Source organism: Tiliqua scincoides, chromosome 13 (genome assembly GCF_035046505.1).
Source record: "Tiliqua scincoides isolate rTilSci1 chromosome 13, rTilSci1.hap2, whole genome shotgun sequence".
Lineage (NCBI taxonomy): Eukaryota > Metazoa > Chordata > Lepidosauria > Squamata > Scincidae > Tiliqua > Tiliqua scincoides.
This window is the reverse complement of record NC_089833.1, coordinates 11466586-11482028: the sequence shown is the minus strand read 5'-3', so window position 1 is coordinate 11482028 and position 15443 is coordinate 11466586. Positions and strand designations below refer to the sequence as shown.

General features: G+C 49.0%; 1 pseudogene; it reads left to right on the top strand.

The window, feature by feature from the left end:
• Positions 1 to 4157: 4157 nt before the first annotated feature.
• Positions 4158 to 4277, top strand: LOC136634137 (5S ribosomal RNA; annotated as a pseudogene).
• Positions 4278 to 15443: the final 11166 nt, after the last annotated feature.

Below are 15443 nucleotides of genomic sequence, written 5' to 3'. Positions count from 1 at the left end.
AGTGTCAGATCTCAGCAGTCATCAGACTGCAAGCATTAAAGGCTTTTGTGCATGTCTGATTTCTAGACTCCCCCCCCCCATCAGATCCTAAACTCCTGAGCCCTCTACATTTTGATCCTTCTCCTTTGCAAACAGATATTAACCAAAGTTTCAAGGTTCTGTATTCTTAAGGTCTGGGGCGCTGCTCAATGAACACACTTTTTGTGTGCCGTTTGCTGGATTTTGGAGTGGGGGGGGAGCATGTTTTTATGAGACCAAGTGCAATATGTGTATACTTGTTTTTGAAAAAGCATCAGATAGCGGACAATGTTCTTGGAACGACTTCTAGTTAAGCCTGCGCTCTTCTACAGTAACCGCATATATAGGCAAAGGAAAGCTGAGGTTTGTCTCCGAATCTGTTTCGAAACTGATAGGTAGGAAACCTGTGCCATAACTTTCCCTACTCAAGTCAAGCAAGGAGCTGTCTCGGTGCTCAAGTTCCAGGCCTTTCCTATCCATGAGGCTGAGTGGTGGGGTTGTGGGGGGGGGGGACATTTCCTATTTATGCTCAATTCTGCCAGTCCTTCCCTGGATTCACAAGGGGAGGGGGAATGGAGAAGAAAAGGGGGAAGCATGAAGGAGGCAAGAATGAAGTGCTACCCTGGATTTGAAAGAAGGGGAATGGAGTAGAAGTGTGGAGGATGGTGTAGGCATCCCTCCCCCTCCCATATACATGGGGGATACATTCGCCTTTGCCCATTGATATGGAAATTGCAGGTATGGGGAGCCCTATAGGTGCAATGCCCCACGAGGCCCCCACCTGCTTCCTGTTAATGTTCTGTATCCCCCTAGAGTGTAGGCTGCCTATCACTTTGCTCTGATAGTGTCTGTAAAAGCAAGAAACTTCCCTGATAAAGAAAATGGAAAGTAATGGGGGCACAGAGGGTGTGGGGAACCCACAGATAACAGCAGAGAACTGAAATCGCTGATCCTGGATCCACAGATACAGGGGGATGCCTCTATGTGGAGGAGATGCTCTAGCCCAGGGGTGTCAAACATAAGGTCTGCAGACTGGATGTGGCCCATGGAAACTCTTTACCCAGCCCTTGGGCTCTCCCAGCACCACCACCGAACTGCACTGAGGTGTCACTGCCGAAAGGGCTGCCCGTGTGATCATTGGACTCTCCTATATCTTGAGAATATAAGATTGGTGTATTTTCTCTCTTCTGTCATTTAGAGCTAATGAGTTCCAAAGTGAGGGGGAGGGAAAGTGTTTATTTCCAGCCACGGCCTGCTTCGTGACATCACTTCCAGCTTCATGACATCATTTCCTGCCCTCAGCTGGCATCACGAATGCCATTTGAGTTTGACACCCCTGCTCTAGGCCACCGCTCTAGGCTCTTGCCTCCCCGGGTCCTCTCCTGCGCCATTCCCTCTCCCTTCGTGAGTCGGGGAGCAAAAGCAGCTGTCCGTGTGCCACCAGAATTTGGCACACCCGGCCAAGAGAGGAAAGCATTTGACTCCCGGCCTCCGTGCTAAGAGCTCTCAGGCCAGCCCTGCTCGGATTACAGGGGAGATGGAACGTGGGCACCATGCAGTCCTCGATTAAAAGGAACACTGCACGCTAGGCACTTTGGAAGTAAACATAATCCTGATGTGTTCGCCTGCCATGGGACTTGTTCGTTATCCAAAAGCCTTTGCCTTATTTCAGAGCTCTGACACTGAGTCAGGAAGCATCTCCAAAGAGCCTGTGGCCTGATGCTTAGCTGGCAAAAAAAGGACGGGTGTGAAGAGCATGCAGGATCAGAACCATCAGTGGTGTCACTAGGGTTTGCATCACCCTGTGCGAGAGGCCAGCATCTCACCCTTCTGATGGACCTCCTCCCATCTCACCCTTCTGATGGACCTCCTCCCATGCAGTAGGCAATACCCAGGCATGGTGATGCACCATTGCCCACTCACTGCTCGAGTTTGGCTATAACTTTTGATCGAAAAGATATTTCAATGCAGTTTCACTGCGTTCTGCATGAAAGTGCGCATCAAATGTAATACAACACGATGGTATTATTCAAAAATACCAAGATCTTAAAAATTTTGGCCATTAGTGGTGCCTCACGCACATACACATGGCACCCAGTGTGGCCCACACACCCCGCACCCCTTTGTGACACCACTGAGGACCATACAACTAGGTTTGCCAGGCTGGATGCCTTCAGGAACTTGCCGTTTAGGAGGCAGGAGAGGCCACGAGATCTTGAAAAAAATCTCCAACCCCAGAATGGTCTGAGATTGACCTTTGTGCCTAAGGAAAAAAATCTGGAGAAAAAAGAGTCATTTTGAACAACGTGGCCACATTCAGTGCAACAGCTGGCAAAGATCAGGCCCCAGACCAGAAGAATCAACGCAAGTAGGAGGCAAAGAATATACTGATGTCTTTAGAAGCCTTAGGGTGCAATCCTAACCCCTTATGTCAGTGCTTTCCAGCACTGGCGTAGCCGTGCCAATGGGACGTGTGCTGCTTCCTGCAGTTGGGTGTCACTCACGGAGGCCTCCTCAAAGTCAGGGAATGTTTGTTCCCTTATCTCAGAGCTGCATTGCCCTTCTGTCAGTGCTGGAAAGCTTGGCATGACCAAGACATGCCAAAGGTCTGGTTGGGGATGATCAAGGAGGACATCCAGCCTTTCTTGGCCATTCCTCAACGCTTTGTATGGAGGCCACCTCACCTCCTCCTTGGAGAATATCGACCTGACCACATTGACTTGGTTGAATGAGATTTCATGCTACGACTGTTGCTCATTAGCCTCTTGCCCAATGGTTTGCAACCACCAATGTCCCTTGCAATTAGTATCGAACCTTAAACAGGCTGAGAAAATACAATCCAGATTTTGGGGGGGGGCGGAGGGGGGAGAGACTCAGAGAGGTCTTTGGCTCGATATCGATATTTATTTCCAATGCCTGCATTTACAGTGGGTTGGGGAATGAGAGCGCTCCTTACACAGGGCCTGTAAGAAAGCCTTCTTATGTCTTTTTAAAAGCCAAAAATGCAACGAACAAAGAATGTTTTTAAGACAAAACACACACACACACCAAGGACAGCAAACCCATCTACGAATGTGACTTACTGCCTATTCAGACTGTAACAATTGATATTTTCCTAAGTAGAGATGACAATATTGTGTTTGGTAATTCTTGTTTGTACTTAATAAATTCTCAGCTGGTGCGGCTGTCTCTTGATTGTGCCATCCTGGGTGGTGGGCAGCGCCAGGCGGGATATTTCGGGACCGTCTCATCATCCATCCCTATTTTCCCTGCGCTAAAATTGTCGTATTTCTTCATGCAGAAGTTCCAGTGTTTTTTTGAGGCTAGCCACACAGCAATGCAACAATGACACACACGGCCTGCTGTTAGTGCCACTGTTCCTATTCTTTTAGAGAGAGCGGCACGCGCCCAGATTCAACAGAGCATGTAATTAACATGCCCAGCGTGTGGTTAATCTGTGGAACTCCTTGCTTCAAGAAGTGGTGATGATGTCTGACCTAGATGCCTTTAAAAGGGAATTGGGCACATTGATGGAGCAAAAGTCCATCACGGGCTACAGGCCATGATGGGTAGGTGCAAGCTCTGGTTTTAGAAGTGGGCTACATCAGAATGCCAGGTGCAAGGGAGGGCACCAGGATGCAGGTCTCTTGTTTTATGTGCTCCCTGAGGCATCTGGTGGGCCACTGTGAGATGCAGGAAGCTGGACTAGATGGGCCTTTGGCCTGATCCAGCAGGCATCTTCTTACATCCTTCGAACACAACAGAAATGAGATGGATCCAGACACCATCTCCGCTGGTGCTCCCAAAATACACAATATGCACTACACTGTAGCAGGAACGTCACAATTCCATATGTGACTGCACATTGAAAAGTCATCACCCTTAGTGACTCCCAGCAGTGTTAGGCTTCTGGAGGGCCCTCTGGAGGCCTCAGAAGGCCGTCTGGGGGCTGGGGAGGCTGTGGGCAGCCACCCCTGGCCCTCAAAGTCCTCGGAAAGGTCTGGAAAAGCCTGGGGGGGGGACAGGTGGCAGGTGGGAGGTAGCAGTGACACCCCTGGGGTGGCTTCCCAGGGCATTCGTCCCCTGATCCCCCCCATCCAATGGCTGGTGTTACTGAATCTTAGGGTGTGCCATAAGAAACCTTAAGCAACAGTTACCCTGCACATGCCCAATCTCATCTGATCTTGGAAGCTAAGCAGGGTCAGGCCTGGTTAGCACTTGGATGGGAGACCGCCTGGAAATACCAGGTGCTGTAGGCTTATACCATAGTCTTTCGAGACTGAAGGTTGCCAACCAAGAAACCTTACAAATTGGAGTGTACAGAAGTGTACACACTCTCACAAAACAAGTTTCTTGGAGAGGGAAAGTGGCAGGATTAATTTGAATGGGGTACGTGAGCTACGGCGGTAGCTACGAATCATTCCTATGCCCAGCCTACCCGGGCTCCTACCAGAGGCAAGCCATAATGTTATAAATCCTTTTGCTGTTTACTTGTCAAAATAACTCATGCGCCTCTCACATCTACAATGCATTCTGTAGCCACAGCTTAGTATGGAAAAGGCAGAGGGGGGTGGCCACTTGCAAAACATTTATTGTTGAACTCCTGCTGACTTTTCTTTTTAGCCTTTTCTCATATATATATATATATATATATTTGCTCCCTCTCAATGCACACTCCAGCACCACCATGCTGGGAAAATAAGAGCCAGCTCTGCAGCTCCAGATTGTTAAATAATAATCATGCTATTACCTCTGCAAGGCTGGATTTGATGGCTCAGCCGTTATGGCAGCGTGCAATTAATCCAAGTGCAAGCTGCACTCTCCAGACACAACAAAGAGGCCGAGACGCTCCAGCCCCTTGCAACGCACAGACAATTTGGAATGAATTTACAATGAGGCTGCCACGGACAAGCAGGGAGAGGGAGTGCATATTTATGACCTTAAGAAAAGCAGAACATGGCTTTGGAAGCTGATATAGCACCCGCTTCACATGTGGAAGGATCATCTGCTGGCACCTCCAGGTAGCCCTGGGAAAGACCCTGCCTGAAATCCTTCCTAGGGACCCCTCCTACAGTTCCCAAGGCTCCCTCCCCAGGGAAACCACGATCGCTATTTCAGGTGGAACATACTGCCCAGCACCAAAGGAAGCTTCAAATTCTGTCCAAAGGTAGCCCAAATCTTACATGAACAACGAAGAAATTCTGCAACACAGCCTACCTCGCTGGGCTGTTGTGAAGGTAAAAGGAGTGGAAGCTCTTTGGAAGGAGGAAGTGCAAGATAAATGGAAGAAAAGACTATGGGATAAGCCAATCCATGGAATTCACAGGACAAGTCATGTAGCTTGACGGCTCCATCCATTAAACAGGCATAAAAAAACAATCCAATTCACTCAATTGAGCCTGAATGAGACGATCGATCCATATCGAAAACTACTCAGCCCTGCTAATATCAGGCTGGTACACACAGCAATTTGCAAGGATAAATCACTGCCTTGTATGTTCACTCTTTCTTTCTTTTACACATCCCCAGCAATGTGTATGGTGCTTTGCAACAGAAGCCAGTGGGGGGGGGGGGGGGAGAGAGAGAGAGAGAGAGAGAAGTCTCTGCCCATAGGAGCTTACAGTCTGACGTGCAATGGTGGGGAGCGGGCAGGATGGGAGAAGGAAAGAGGAACAAAGATGGGAGTGAGCAATTGGGAATGAAGACTTGTGTTTAACTGCTGTTAAAGAAGGCCTCAGTGGATACTCTGAGCCTTTTTTTAAGGAGGGGAGAAAAAGCTATTTTGGGAGTGAGAACTCCATACATTTGGGGTAGCAAGGGAGAACAGGTTGAGGCCTTGGGGCAACTGGAGGTGGAAGAGTGCGTCCAAAATGACCTTTATGCATCCAGTTTTCTCTTTATTTTTTTTATTTATCACATATTTATATGACCTTCCTCCAAGTGGTTCAGGGTGTGCCCATGAATCGGGACTTGAACCTGGGTCGTCCAGCCCAACTCCCAAACCACTACACTATCCTGGCTTTCCCACAGGGGCCCATCAGTGCCCTCTGGGTAGCCCACAAAAGCAGGAGAAAAGACGGGCACCTCTCCTACTGTTGCAACCAGAGGAGAAGCTTTCGTAGGGTCAGGAAGCTGCCAATCAAGCTCCCAGAGAAAGCACATGTGTGTACCAGCCTCTTCTCCATGGGGAGCTAAGCTGGGCCAAGCTGCAGGTGGCATCCTGCCTGACTGCTGAAAAGGTGAGAGCGAGGCAAGGGAATTTGTACCACGTGCTACTAAGCAGAACTCCAGCTCTGTCTGGCTCATCGCCACAGGGGAACTGTGCCCCCGCCAGCTTCCTCTGTGGGGTTCCCACTCGCAAAGCGGCCAAGGCCGGTCTGTGAAGCAAACACCTCTGCTTCCTGCCCCCCTCTCCACATACACACCACAGTAGCTATGGCAATGAATGACTGGATCGAAGAATCAATCTGTGTAATGGGAATGCATATAAAACCGCTGGAGCTTAACCAGACGGGCCTGAGATGGAGTCTGCGATTGGATGCTGCTGTTCTTTTGGACGCCTGGTCCGTGTGCTCTCACTCACCCACCAGATACATGTGTCACATTTTACGGAGACACATCATGTCTTCACTCGGGATTGAAAGGGGGAAGGAAAAAGAGAAAGAAACAGAGAAAGAGAGGCCAGAACAAAGAGGAGGGGATTTTTCAGGCCTTTTAAGGGAAGCAGGATAGAATAAAATAAAGACAAGGAGGACTTTGTTTTGTTTTTGCAAGAGGACGTAAAGCGAGTCCTTTCTCTCCCTCTCTCTCACAACACCAGAAACTGGGGTCCTCCAATTAAAATGACTGGTGGAGATTTAGGGTGGACAAAAGCCACCAATCCTTCACATCGTTCACCTGTAGAACTCATTGCCACATGATTGGCGTTGGCTGCTAGAACGCAGCAGGCTCACTGGGCTCTCCTAACCGGGCTCTCCCGCATCTTGAAAACATGATCAAGGCTTGCACGTTTTTCTCGTCTGTCATTTACCACTCATGAGTTCCTGGGGGAGAACCAAGTGGGTTAATGATGTCACTTCCTGCTTAACGACATCACTTCTGGCCCTCAGCGGATGCCGTGAATGCTAACTTCGGCCCACTATATGAAACGAGTTTGTCGCCCTGTTCAAGGATTGTGGATAAAGGGAGAAGTCTCTGGGCTCAATCCTATGCAGGTCTACTCAGAAGTCAGTCCTATTGAATTCAGTGGGACTTACTCCCAGGAAAGAGGATTGCAGCTTCTCTCTCCCCCCCTCCTTTCCTAGTTGTGACAATGCATGTTAACTGTACATCTGAAAGGGACAGCCAACTGAGAGCACATTTCATAAACGACAGCATCAGCGTTATCCTTTTTGCTCGTGTCAGGACGACAAAGAAGAAATAAATGATGCTGCCCCTGCAACGCGCATCAGGACTAATGCAGGCCCTTTATCATCTGTGCATATCAAAAAAAAATCCATGACTCACTGGCTGGGGAGACCGCCAGGAGTAGGTCGCTGCCACAGGATGTAGGAAGTGGAACCCAGATACGAGTGTGCCCCCATATCCATGGGGAATCCGTTCCACAGACCCACCCACCCCCCAAAAGGAAACCACAGATACAGGGGCTGCCTGTTAAGCAATATCATTTTCACTGGGGTAAGTCTCAGAAACATGTTAATGGCGCAGTGGGGTGCCCCTGTATCCAGGGGTAACTGAAACCGCGGATACGGGATCAGCTGATATGGGGGCCTGCCTGAACATCCATGTGGCTGAACAGTTTAAGAACATAAGAACATAAGAGCAGCCCCACTGGATCAGGCCATAGGCCCATCTAGTCCAGCTTCCTGTATCTCACAGCAGCCCACCAAATGCCCCAGGGAGCACACCAGACAACAAGAGACCTGCATCCTGGTGCCCTCCCTTGCATCTGACAAAGCCCATTTCTAAAATCAGGAGGTTGCACATACACATCATGGAGTTCGATGACTACAACTCTCTGAAAAGGAAGCATTTGACCAGTGGCAGGTCACCCAAGGATGCGTGCACCCAAGGATGTGCACTTAGGCCCTGGAAAGCACATATATGTGCCAGAAGCCTGCCATAGTGCCCACAAACCGGGCAGCAGATGCTCTTCCTTCGTGCCACCACCCACAGCTACAGAGAATCAGCGAAAGGTGACCCTCCCTTGTCCACTGTGTGGTTCCCAACTAACTTTCATAGCTAACCAGGGTAAGCCGTGATGTGCTGGTGAACTCGGTGCAATTCTGGTCCAGCAGCCACTGCTGCCTGGATCCCAGTTTGCGCAGCCGGCCCAGATTCACTCCTGCGTGTCTGTTTCATTCATTTCAACCAAGCACAGACGGATGATGACCGGTTTGAAGCCAATCTCAGCCCAGTTCAGCAAATTCCAAGCGCTGCCAAGTCTGAACAGCACCGCAGTAAAGTTGCACTGGTTGAAATCAACTGGCAGGGCAGTGTGAATGCGGCCTGACCACGCAACGACCTTGTGCCTTCACTGATGGTCTGAAATGGGCTCCCAAAAGGTCAAGTCGGGGGGGGGGTATTCATCAGCAGCTCCTTCTCTGCCACCAGTCATCAAGAAAAAGAAATCAAGTTAAGCCATTTTTTTTCAAAGCAAGGGATGGCAATAATTGGATTTCCTTGGGGGAAAGCCTGTCCGATCGCCCTCCCCGCTTCGCCACCTACGTGACTGCACCAGTGTCGTTTTCACGGTGATGCCGTGAGAGCTCCACATTCACCACAGGCATCGACGCCCCATAAATCTCGACTAAATGCGCTGTCACTGATTAGGAATTTAATTATGGAGACCCAGAAGGGCCTTTTAATTCTTTCTCCCCTAAAACAAATCAAATGGGAGCCGCGCGGTTTTTATCGCCGCACGTGGCCCGGAGATAAAAGGAGAGGCATGGCAGCGCAGCCTGTCTTCCAGACTTCAGCTGCCATCTGGAGAGCCTCTGGGAGGGATGGAGCTGATGTTTCGGAAAGCAGAAAGAGGAATTCAAAGGCTCCGTTCTGCTCAGGATGCAGCTTTGCCTGACAGAGGAGGGTCAACCTCAGTGGTAGAGCAATGGCTTTGAATGCGGAGGGGTCTCTGGTTCGGTCTCTGACTACACCCCCCAGGACTGGCCTTAGGAGTTGCAGAGCCCAATTGGAAGTATTTTTTAATAGGACTCCGAGTTCACCGCCGTGGTGTGCAGAGTCCTAGAGGTATTATTTGTATTGGCAACCTTCAGTCTCGAAAGACTATGGAATCGCGCTCTGAAAGGTGGTTCTGGCACAGCGTCTAGTGTGGCTGAAAAGGCCAATCCGGGAGTGACAATCCCTTCCACACCGGGAGCAAGTGCAGTCTGTCCCTGGTCTGTCTCCCTGGCTATGGGCCTTCCTTCTTTGCCTCTTAGCCTCAGACTGTTGGCAAAGTGTCTCTTCAAACTGGGAAAGGCCATGCTGCACAGCCTGCCTCCAAGCGGGCCGCTCAGAGGCCAGGGTTTCCCACTTGTTGAGGTCCATCCCTAAGGCCTTCAGATCCCTCTTGCAGATGTCCTTGTATCGCAGCTGTGGTCTACCTGTAGGGTGCTTTCCTTGCACGAGTTCTCCATAGAGGTGATCCTTTGGGATCCGGCCATCATCCATTCTCACGACATGACCGAGCCAACGCAGGCATCTCTGTTTCAGCAGTGCATACATGCTAGGGATTCCAGCACGTTCCAGGACTGTGTTGTTTGGAACTTTGTCCTGCCAGGTGATGCCGAGGATGCGTCGGAGGCAGCACATGTGGAAAGCACTCAGTTTCCTCTCCTGTTGTGAGCGAAGAGTCCATGACTCGCTGCAGTACAGAAGTGTACTCAGGACGCAAGCTCTGTAGACCTGGATCTTGGTATGTTCCGTCAGCTTCTTAGCTGACGGAACCTCTTAATCTTAGCTTCTTAACCTTAGCTTCTTACCTCTATTAATAATACCTTATTAATAGAGGTATTAATAAAATTTATTATAAGAAGATAAGAAGAGCCCCACTGGATCGGGCCAAAACCATCTCGTCCAACGTCCTGTAGCTCACAAACTTAAAAATGGTTGCTGTTCTCTATAAAGCCTGCAATGTGTTGCTGGGTGTCCATTGCAATATGCTGTGCGTATTTGACAAGACTAGAGTGGTGTGGGGCCCCCTTAGGCACGGGGCTCAGTTGGGAGCAATGTAAAACCAGCCCTGACATTCCCAGATGGAGCACAGGAAAATTCCTGCCTGATTCTTTGATGAGCTTTTCCCAGTAAGCACTGATGACGCTCAACTTGACAACCAAGGGTCTGACACCACCGTTGATGACTGGTACAGGACCAATTTGACTCATAGCGGTTGTTGGGGCTTACCCCACAGCAAAGAGACAAACGTCCCCTTACCCCAAGGAGTCGTCCTGCAGCCAAAATTCCCCCACGGGATGCAACAGAGTCCGCGCCGGTAGCACTGTCTCGCTGCTCGGGAGTTAGGTAGGATTTGGCTGTTTGATAGTCTGGGGAAGGAAAAAAAAATCCAATCATTAACTTCTGCAGGAAGCCCTCACCACGAATAATTATTGTACTTTTTTGCTATACCATCCCCCGTGGGACACGTGTCCACAATAAATAAGACATAAGCGAGCAATTCATTTGGGTGCAATTAAATCGCACATGTACTTTGTCTTTAGTGCTGAGAGAGAGAGAGAGAGAGAGAGAGAGAGAGAGAGAGAGAGAGAGAGAGAGAGAGAGAGAGAGAGAGAGATCAAACAGCATTCTGGGACTTTGATTTGCAGGCTTCCCCTTGGAAAACGAAGAGAATGACTCATCCTTCTTGGACCACAATTTAGACACCAAGCCATGACCTCAATTGGAGGCAGAGTTGCCAAAGATTGTTCAGAAGTACCAATGGGACACAATGGCACAAGAGCAGACCATGAGTCCCACCTTGCAGTTTGGGTTTTGAAGTTCATCTCAGCTCTTGACACATCGATGTGACCTAGAGATGCTGGGAAGGCTACAGCATCACACACCACTAGCCCCCTCTCATCTTCTGTGGTTACAAGTGGTGCTCTATTGATTGACTTGTGCATTGTCTCCACTGTAGGCTGCCCTTCAAAGTCCCCATGCCTGGACAGCAGACTAGACATTGTGCAAGGCAGGGAGGTAGAAAATTGCCTGCTTGATATGCCCCGCCTCTTCCCAAAACAGGCAGCCAAATGGACAAAATCACTCACAGGACCACTGAAATTAAGAAACACTTTGAAAAATCAAAGCCGACTAGACCATAGGAGATCAATAGTATAGATCTCGGCACAAAAGAAATTACTGTCTGCAGAAGGAAATATAAATTAGGCATTATTATGTTTTTTAAAAAATAAAAACCCCAAAAAGTCACCAACTCATGCCAAAATGGGAGAAAAAGCCATTTTCAAAGGAGGTGGAGGAGAGACCAAGGTTTTGTCTCAGACTTTGCCAGTCACTTGCGCCTGAAGGTTGCGCATTTCAAAGAAGTCCACATGTGGATTGTCACACCATCTGGGACTGGCGATCTGAGCCTCCACCATCATTAAATAGCAAGATTTTACAAAAGCATTGCCGGAGTGCTTCACTTGCGCTTCTTTGAGCCTGCCCTTACGATCCTACAATAATGTCATTTTTTTTATTCTCCCCCATGTTGCGACCGAGGCTGAGGTGGCTTTTCTAAAGACCCCCCCCCCCAAAGAGATGTTCATGGCAGAGGTGAGATCCAAACTCTGGAGAACTGCTGCCGGCTGAACGCAGATGGGCCAAGGACCTGAAGCAGGAAAAGGCGGCTTTCATTGAAACCCAGCACAGAGTCTCTCCCAGGACCTGTTGATGGTCTTTCCCTAGTGTTTCAATAATGAGCCCTTTTGGGACAAGGCAATACTTTCTCATTCCTTTTGCTGCAGGTAGTGAGCTTTCATTTTTGGTTAAAAAATTATTATTAATAATAATTGCACATTTATTATTGATCCAAGCTCATTGACATCAAGGTTTCACAAACCTAACATCTCTCTCTCTCTCCCTGCATTTTTGTCTGCAGTGCTGATTATCGATGTTTTCTTTCCATCCCAAGAGCAGATCCTGCAGGCTTTGCTGTCGTGACTCATTCAAAGATCACCAGGTTAAGTCTAATATCCTTAAGCAGGCAAGCAGGCACTCTCCCCCCTTCACCCACCGCCTGGCTAGTGTCAGAGAGACCCACAAACTCCGGGACGTGATCAGTTGACAAGAGTCTTTTTTAAAATCTTCTTCAGAAGCAGCCGATACTGTGAACTATGAGACCCCACCACCGATGGGGGCCCAACATTTAAATCAAGCAGTTGTATTGGGGGGGGCTTTTAAGAACATAAGAAGAGCCCCACTGGATCAGGCCAAAGGCCCATCTAGTCCAGCTTCCCGAATTTCACAGTGGCCCACCAAATGCCCCAGGGAGCACACAAGACAACAGACACCATCTGCTTACACAACTTTTACTCTCGGATAGCTTCCCAAACTTTATTTAGCATTGGGACCCACTTTTGAAAACAACGTTCTATTAGGACCCACTAGGATTTACAAGACTAAAAAAAGATCTAGGAAGAAATAGTTTTATTTATTTATTTGCCAGATAAATAAAAAAGATGCTCAAACATAAACCTAATATTTACCCGTGCCTGCAAACTGCAGGAGCTGAGCTCTTTGCAGGGCAATTAGCGGCTATCTTGCAAACTGCAGGAGCTGAGCTCTTTGCAGGGTAATTAGCGGCTATCTTGCAAACTGCAGGAGCTGAGCTCTTTGCAGGGCAATTAGTGACTATCTTGCAATCTGCAGGAGCTGAGCTCTTTGCAGGGCAATTAGCGGCTATCTTGCAATCTGCAGGAGCTGAGCTCTTTGCAGGGCAATTAGCGACTATCTTGCAAACTGCAGGAGCTGAGCCCTTTGCTGGGCAATTAGCAGCTGTCTGATTTTTGAACAGTCTCAGGACTTGGGGCAACCAGTTATCTGATCTTTCCATCACCTGTGTTTTCACTGGAGGTTCTACTCCACGCTACCCGCCCAAAATCAGACTTTGACTCACCAGCGGGTCACGACACACAGTTTGGAAACCAATGGCTTAAGGCATAGATCCGTGACCACAGACCTGCATTATGCTGTCCTGTCTTCCCATGGGTGATATCCTGCCTGCTGCAATTTCAAACACCATACGTTAACCTAGCAGGCTAATTCAATGAGCCATGAGTTTGATTTCTGTGTTGGGAGTGTGGAATTATAGGAGAGAGATTTTCCCTTGTGCAAGATGTGTTGGTTGCCAAGCAGGTCTGAGGTGCAAAATTCAAAATTAGGCTCTGGAAATGTCAGCAAATATTTATTTGGTTCCAGTTGGGCAATGGTTTTAACCATAGCTTTTCATAGCATAGACTGTAGCAAAGACCCGACAATCCACTTCTCCAAAGCCACTGAAATCTACTTTTTCTGCTGCGAGAGCCATTGATTTCACGTCATGTGGTTGTCACTCACATCTCCTTGCCCCTGCGTGGTCCGGCATTGATTCTCCAGCACAGAGTCTCCTTAAGCACACATTTAAGAGCCGGCCTTGTGACAATATTTTCCTTTCTCATCCTCCCAATCTGGTCGGCCTCACCCTTTGCTTCCAAACCATCTCCCTGCGCATTAGGTCAACCCAACCTGGCGACGTCCCGTATCTGTGTGCTGTCTCTGTGTTGCATTTCTGAAGGACTCCTGGAATTTACCCAGGTAGTTGCTCTCATCTGATTGCATTTGCCCCCCCCCCAATACCTCTTCGTTCCTTATGAGTTAAATATGCAGGGTCCTCATTTTCATGCAAGGGAGATGTCCACTGCGCAGACCTTGACCAGGGCGTCTTACAATTCGGTCAGGCAACAGAGATCATCTATGACTCATCCTCGACTTTTTCCAGGTTCCCTTCTTATGTCCATCTGGAAAAAGAAAGGGAGAGAGTCTGTCCTTACACCTCCCCCCCTCCCAATAATCTTGCAAGCAGGGCCTCTGAGAGGAGTTTTATCAGGGGGTACAGATTCTTTTGGGCCCTTTCCCAAAGGGAGAGGGGTGGAACAGGAGCGGGGAGGGCAGCAAAGGGGATATGGGGTGGGTGGATAAGGCCCAAGAGGGGCAGGATCGGCGGGGTTCTCTCCTTTGGCACCTGATTTTGGACCCTGGGCCCTGCAACCCCCATGGGCCCTGCTTGCGAGAGAAGTGATTTGGAAATAACATTAGGTCATGTTTATGGACAAGCCAATCGAGAATCAAAACCATCAGCAGCTTACTTCACGCTCCTACCCCCAAGTGCAGGCATCAGACCCGGAGGTGACCTCAAAAAGCACCTCTTAGCCTTCCAGCCATTGCTTCTTGACCACAAACTGCGGGCTGTCACTTTACACCTGGGGGTTGGGGACACTGAACTGCACTGCCTCCCCAAGACTCAGAAAGCATCGGAGGTTGGCTTGACAGTCGATCAGCCAGACAGCATCTAGAGATCAATCCAAGTCCATCCCCCACAACCCTCCTTAGGTTAGGATCCATACTGACTTTCCTACACCTACTCCCTGGACCGCACCGAACCTCCCTGATGTGACAACTCCGGCTAAATGAAACCCAACCATGAAAAAAGAGTCTGTGTAGGTGAAAGAACCGCCTGCCAAAGTCAATTTGGTGAGTGGTCAAACTTCCTACCTGGTTCCAAAAGTCAGCCAGCTAGGCTCAAAATGAGCAATGGAAAGCGGGCCACAGCCCAAAGTACATTGAAGGAAGAAGGTGGTGGCTGCCCTCAATGGCCACTAGCCAATAGCCACTCAGAGTGGCTCAAAAATACTCTGAGTGCCCATTGGGGGGTGCAGGAGAGGAGGTACTACACTGTCGAGGAGGCCTTTTGACACCCCTCACGGCATGGTACCCGGGACCCTATATCCCCTGACCTCCCTTAGTTATGCCACTGTCCCTTCTTTCTCTAAAAAGCACCCAATAGCAGAGATGGGTAACTCAACTTGTAAGACTCGGGTCTGAGTTCCAAACACACATTTCTCAGGCTCCTACAGATTCAAGACATAGGTGTTTTGAAACTGGAAGTGACTCCGGACTCAGGCGTTTGGGGGACGACGACAAGTGGTTGCTGAGGTTCGAAAGGAACTGATTGGTACTTTCTGCACAGCTGCACTCACTCTAAGAACAGCAGAGTTTTGGCTTACAGATAGGATGGGGACATCAGGGGAGTGTGAAATGAGGGCTCCGACCCACACCCCAACAGCAGCTCCATTTTTTTTTTTTTTTTTTGTAGGACCATACCTGACTCACTTATGGAGAAGACTCTAATGAATCAAACAGTTCCATAATAGCTCTGGTTGAATTCCCAGGAT